This window comes from Vigna unguiculata, chromosome 9 (genome assembly GCF_004118075.2).
Source record: "Vigna unguiculata cultivar IT97K-499-35 chromosome 9, ASM411807v1, whole genome shotgun sequence".
NCBI lineage: Eukaryota > Viridiplantae > Streptophyta > Magnoliopsida > Fabales > Fabaceae > Vigna > Vigna unguiculata.
The window spans coordinates 29,370,009-29,377,466 of record NC_040287.1 but is presented as its reverse complement, the minus strand read 5'-3'; positions in this window follow the sequence as shown (position 1 = coordinate 29,377,466).

The following is a 7,458-nucleotide window of genomic DNA, read 5'->3' as shown; positions in this document are numbered from 1 at the left end:
AATATTAATACTTATATAAAAAATATTTGTTAGTTATAAATCCTTCTTCTACTTTGAACTTTTTAAAAGTCTATGTTATCATTAATGAGACAAATTCATGGAGTCAGAACTTTATTTTAATCTTGTTTGTTAAAAAATTTAAAATCTTGGATTATGCCTTTATAATTTGTATTTATTATAAAAATAAAATGTAGTTTATGATTTGCATTTACTTCACTATAAAAATTCTGAAATAGTAAATATTATCTTATCAAATAAGATTTAATATTATATTTTAAAGTATTCACTCTCGATTCTACAAAACATTTCAGTCATGTAATATCCGTAAATTCCACACAAAATCCTAATTAATTTATTATATTACGTTCTTTAATTAGATTTATTTTATAAAAATTAGCTACCTTCTCCAAGAAACTTTGTAAAAGTTTCTAAAGTTGTTATTTTATCATATTTACTTCAAAATATTAATTATGAAGACCACCAATGATGTATATTTTGGGACAATGCACATTAGAACTCAAAACAGTATTGTTAGCTTTGCAATTGTATATAATTATATATTAGATTATATACTATTAGAGATTTTGGTCATTCAAAATGCCTTTTACTCTATGGGAATGTGAGAAGATTTTTGGACCCCGTATAAAAGTTTTTCAAGAAGGTATGTAGATTTTTTAAAATATTTTCCATTTAAAATTATAATACAATAAATTCAAATATAACATTGTATTGAGACACTAAAAAAGTTGTTGGTTTCTTCATAATTAATGCTAATTGATTATAAAAATGTGTTGGAAGAGACAAATTTTTATCTTGAAAGTAGTGTTGAAAGAAACTGAAAAGTTGTTTTTATTCTCCTAAACATCTTTTAATTTCTGGAAGATGAAAAGTATTTTTTGAAAAGTATTAAAAGCTAGCAAGCCAAGTAAAAAAAAAATTTAATTTGGTAAATAAATGTATTTAAAGTAAATAATTTTATTTGCACTTTTTATTAATAAGAAATTATTAATTAATCAGATTCAAAAAAGTGTAATATGTAATATTATTTTTAAAACAAAAATTAAAAAAATAACTAATTTTGTCTATAGAAAAGGAGAAACTATTAATATTTATATAAAAATATTTGGTAGTTATCATTATGTATTCTTTTAATTTTAAATTATAAATATTTTTTGTATTCTGAAATTTTTAAGACGTGGGACCGGAATGAGGAAACAAACAAATATATTTCATTCATGGATTTCACTTATTAAACTTTAATAAATATTTATTGAAGCATGAGCTTTATTTCAATTTTGTTTGTTGAAAATTTTAGAAAATTTAGATTTTACCTCGATTTGCATTTATTTTAAAAATAAATTGTAACTTATGATTTCCATTTACTTCACTATTATAATTCTTAAATAGTAAATATTATTGTATCAAATAACATGAAAATTATATTTGAAAGTATTCACTCTTAAAACTACGAAACATTTCAGTAAATATCGCGTAATATTTTGTAAATTCCACACCAAATCCTAATTAATTTATTGTATTACCATTTTTAGTTTAATTTATTTTAAAAACAATAGTTACTTTCTCTAAAAAACTTTGTAAAGGTTCCTAAAATGTCATCTTATGATACTTACTGCTTCAAAACATTAATTATGAAGATCACCAATTATGTTTTTTTGGGACATGACACTCTCTTACTATAATAAATGAATGTTGTATATTCCAATACATGTATGAAAATCGAAAATCTGATCTACACATATGACCCCATATGAGTATCCTTGAAAGAAGATAAGTTGTAAATTGTAGACGTAGCAGCGACGTTCTTTGAGTGTGAAGAGAGGTACCGGTAATCAAAGCGTGTTAGTGATAATAATATTACGTAGAGCAATCATGATTATCGTCTTGAGAAGTGTTGATAAATCTGGACAGTGCAATTAATTTTATCTTGAGAAGTGAAAACCATAATGAAGAGAAATTTAAAAAAATGAAACGCTCCTTGGTTGGCGATTTAGTATTTAATATTGGAATATGAAAACATTTAATAATTAAAACGTGTAGCAGATGATATAGCAGTTTAGTCATCATTATCTCGAGCAGTGCGAAACTTAATGCATTTGAATACTGATTGACACGTTGTCATCATTATCTCGAGCAGTGCGAAATTTAATGCATTTGAATACTGATTGACATGATTTGGAGATAATTCGAACCACTTTTTGAAGGCGTTGGAATACAAAAAGTTTTTTTAAACGGCCATTTTAAATTTATTTTCCCATAAAAAATGATCTTAAATTCTTCTGAGTATGAAAATGGTGAAAAATATTTTAATTATTTTATAACTTATATTATTTTAATAATAATAATTAATAAGTAATAATTATTGTATTTCACTGACGTTTAAATTTCCAATTTATATGGAATGGTAATTAATGTTAATTAATTCAATTTCTAATTAAAAATAATTTATATTGACTAAAATGAAGTCGAACAAAATCTAATACAAAAAAGGAAAATACATATAATAAAAGAGAATAAAATATAACTTTTATATTGAGATATATAATAACTGCATACAAAATAAGAGTCGAATTGAAATCTTCTTATATATTGATATATATATATAAGAAGTTCAAACAAAATTACATACAAAATTTTCAACTTTAATGCCAAAAAAATGGATAAAGAATTTTGATATCTCTGCTTGTTCTTTCACTTTCAACTTCAAAAAACAATTAAGGGTGATCCTCTGCAGAGAGTTGATGATCTCCATAGAAAGATATTAGTTGGTTCCAGCCTTGGGTAATCATTGGAGTGTGAATATCCATGTTGTAAGTAACATGGTGAACATTACTTTGGTAATCAACAACAATCCATTTAGCAGCAAGGTCCTTCCAATAGCGTATTATGAACACTCGATCAACGTGTCCAAAGTCCTTAAAAGATTAGCAAGTTAAGAATAAAGAAATAAATAAATATAAATAACAAAAATAAATGAGTTCGAATCAAAAAATATACCTGATCTTTCAAAAACATAGAAATGAATCTGCTAACCATTTCTGAAGAAAGTATGGATTGTGGTGTGGGCATGGATTCCATTGCAGGAGAATAGGTTGGTGATGAAGTAAAATTGTGAGAGAAGAAAATGGGTAACAGTAGAAAAATCAGATGTCTGACTTTGAATTGGTAAACATAGGAGAAGTCATAGTTGTTGGAAGTATCTGTACATACTGGACAGTCTGAACTGGTAAAAGTACAGATTAATAAATACGAATTAAAAAATAATACGTTAAAAAAAAGAATTATGAAGCGTCGTAAAAGTATAAGAAGAATTATTTAATGTAATTTACTAATGTTGATTTTTTTTAGGAAGTGGTATTTAATATTGGAATAGAATAAAGTTTAATAATTATAACGTGTGGCAGATGATGGAGCAGTGGCAGATGATGGAGCAGTTTATTCATCATTATCTCGAGCAGTGCGAAATTTAATGCGTTTGAATACTGATTGACAGGTTGATTTGGAAAAAGTTCGAAACTGTATTTGAAAGGGTTGGAATACAAAACGTTTTGTAAACGAAATTGTTTTGATGGAGTAAACGGTGATTGGAAAAATGTGAAGAACTCTTTGAAAAATGTCCGAATAAAAACAAAAATTGGGTAAAAATAAAGAGATTTGGTGATACAGTGCATTATTAAAAAATACCATTAACGAAAAAAAATGACACAAACAGAGTTTAAGGTAGAAAAATGAAGAAGATGAAGGATTTGCTTGTAGGTGGAAAAATATAGATAAATTGGTAAAGAAAAATGTATTTTGATACAAATTACTTACCAATTAAGTTGTACAGCGAAAAAGACTCGTGCATGACTTTGAAATCTTGATTTGAAGCCTGTATCCAGAAGAAAAACAGTTAGATCAAGGTAGATAAACGGAAAAAATAGTTAGATTAACTCTTTTTGGTGTAGAACTTTGAAAAAATATAGTGTATGATGAACTCTTTGAAAAATGTCCAAATAAAAATGTAAATCGGGTAACAATAAAGAGATCTACTGATAGAATGCATTATTAAAAAAATACCATGAACGAAAAAAAAATGACACCAAGAGAGTTGAAGGTAGAAGAATGAAGAAGATGAACGGGTTCCTTGTAAAAGGTGGAAAAATACAGATAAATTGGTAAATAAAAAGGTAGATTTTGATACAAATTACTTACCAGTTAAGTTGTACAGCGAAAAAGACTCTTGAATCAGTTTGAAATCTTGATTTGAAGCATGTAAACAGAAGAAAAATATAAGAAACAGTTAGATCAAAGTACATAAACGCCAAAAATAGTTAGATAAAAAGTTTTTATAAACTGATGTTAAATCTGTCGCAGTGAACCATATTAGACATGTAGCAACCCTAGAAAATACCATCATCGGAAAAAAAAGTTAGATCTGAGAAAATAAAAGAAGAATATGAGTTGTTTGCTTGAGAAAGGTCAAAATGAAAACGAAATCTGCGTAATAAAACCATATGTCGCAGTGAACCATATTAGTCCTGTACAAAAACGAAACAAATAGTTAGATCCGACAAAATATAAGAAGAAAATGAGTTGTTCGGTTGAGAAAACTCAAAATAAAATTGACTTCTGGGTTTAAACCTATAAAAAAATGCATGAAAAAGTTAGATCTGACAAAATATAAGAAGAAAAATAGATGTTTGCTTGAGAAAAATCAAAATAAAAACGACTTCTAGGTTTAAACCTGTAAAAAAACGCATGAAAAAGATAGAGCTGACAAAAAATAAGAAGAAAATGAGTTGTTTGCTTTAGAAAACTCAAAATAAAATTGACTTATATGTTCTTACCTGTAAAAAAGCGCATGAAAAAGTTAGATTTGACAAAATATAAGAAGAAAATGAGTTGTTCGCTTGAGAAACTCGAAATAAAATCGACTTCTGGGTTCTTACCTGTAAAAAAACGCATGAAAAAGTTAGATCTGACAAAATATAAGAAGAAAATGAGATGCTTGCTTGAGAAAAATCAAAATAAATACGACTTTTGGGTTTAAACCTCTGAAAAACGAATGAAAAAGATAGATCTGACAAAAAATAAGAAGAAATGAGTTGTTCGGTTGAGAAAACTCTAAATAAAATCGACTTCTGGTTTTAAACCTATAAAAAAACGCATCAAAAAGTTAGATATCAGAAAATATAAGAAGATGAGTTGTTCGGTTGAGAAAACTCAAAATAAATTCGACTTCTGGGTTAAAACCTGTAAAAAAAATGCATGAAAAAGTTAGATCTTACAAAATATAAGAAAATGAGTTGTTCGGTTGAGAAAACTCAAAATAAAATCGACTTCTGGGGTTAAACCTGTAAAAAAAGGCATGAGAAGGTTAGATCTGAAAAAATATAAGAACAAAAATAGATGTTAGATTCACAAAAATCAAAATAAAAACGACTTCTGGGTTTAAACCTGTAAAAAAATGCTTGAAAAAGTTAGATCTGAAAAAATATAAGAAGATGAATGGTTTGCTTGCTTGAGAAAGGTGGTATATTCAGATTTTCTCATTTGAAACAGCTGAAAAGAGGAAGATGAAGAGGTGTTGTCTGTGCATGAGAAAAACAGAGAAAAGAGGAAGGTTGAGAAGAAGCTGAAGAATGTACACTGGGAAAGACAGGAGAAGAAAAGAGAGAGAGAGAGAGAGAGAGAAACGAAGAGTGTAGAATGGGAAAGACAGGAGAAGAAAAGAGAGAGAGAAACTTTTTGAACCTGATAATTTGAACATTTTGAATTTTTTTTTAAAAGCTGTAAATTCTGGTTGATTGACACGTTAGCAAATTTACCTTTTGTAGAATGAAAAATTTGAATTCAAGTAGATCAGATATATTATTTTATAGAGAAAGTTTCCATTTGTTAGTTTAGAATTGTATATGGTATTAGATATTTGACTTGATAAATACGAAAGTAAATATATAAATATCATTTGAATTCACAACGATGTTCCATAGTGTATCAAAAACAACAATTTGAGGAAATTGATATTATGTATTTGATTATTTGGGTATCTTTGCTTTTAGCGTTTTTGATTCCAAATGGTTTTTAAAGAGTTCAAAACTGATACTCAATCATTCAAGACATATATTCAAACCTTTCTCCAAATCAAGACCAAACACATATCAAAATCAAGTAGTACAACATACAATTCATCAATTCAACAAACCACATCAAACAGTTCAACATACAACTCATCAATTCAACAAACTGTTGATATCGCGCAGCGGAGTGTTTAGAGTTTGGACAAAAATCAAAAGTGAGAGTGAATTGGATTCTTAATAAAAATTGTGCTTTTAAAATTTTCCCATTTTTAATATCAAAGTTCAAATAAAATTTTTCTTTTATTTTAATAATCAGAATAAAATAGAGTAGGGAAGAGAAAATTGCACAAAGTATTTATATTGGTTCGGATCAAAAGACCTTACGTCCAGTTGTTAATATTTTAAAAGAGATTAACCCAATCACTAAAATAAATCAAATTTACAATCAATGATAAGAAAGATTAGGTTAGAAAACACCTATCTTGAATCACACAAGAGATGAAGACACCTCCCTTGAAATCCACAAAGGATGAAAACACCTTCCTTGAATCACACAATGAATGAACACTTCCTTTGAATCACACAAAGGATGATCGGCTTCTCCTAGCAACAACAACAACACTCAATCACTCAAGATCCCACTTGATGAAAGTTATCGCTCTATCCACACTAGGTTTTTCAAAGCCTTCCCACATAGAGTTCTCAAGTACTCAGACTTCTCTAACTTCTGTATTTTGTAAAATGAACTTTCACCTCCATTTATAGAAGCCTAGTTAGAAATTAGGTTAAGAATATGAAACGTTAAGTCACAACTGGCACAGATCATTGATTATCATAAGTGATAATTGATTATTCCATAGCAATTTCTGAAAAACATTGTTTCGCGCTGATAATCGATTATCCTTTGAAATAATTGATTCTTCCAGAGCAGTTTCTGCAAAATTTAAAAGAATACGTATGATAATCGATTATCATAAGTGATAATCGATCATCACAGTGTGTTTTGTAAAACTAAGACTTTCTCTCAGTGCTCTACTGTTTGGGTTCTACCTTTTGACTCTTGACCTACTAATTTAACTATCTTAAATAACATACACATATTACAAGACTTTAAACAACTAAACTCTTAATTCTTCAATTAATCTCTTAAATCGAAGCATTCTTTTAAGTTTTCAACATTTTTTCATGCATCATCATTAAATTTGTCATATTTGTTCATAAGTCATCATTATCATCAAAACTCCTTATTGAAGGAAGATGTTCATCTTCTTCTTTTTGTCAACACAAACTACATCAAACAGTTCAACATACAACTCATTAATTTAACAAATCACATCACAATTAACTATCAAGATGATTAATTCAACAGAAAACTAGT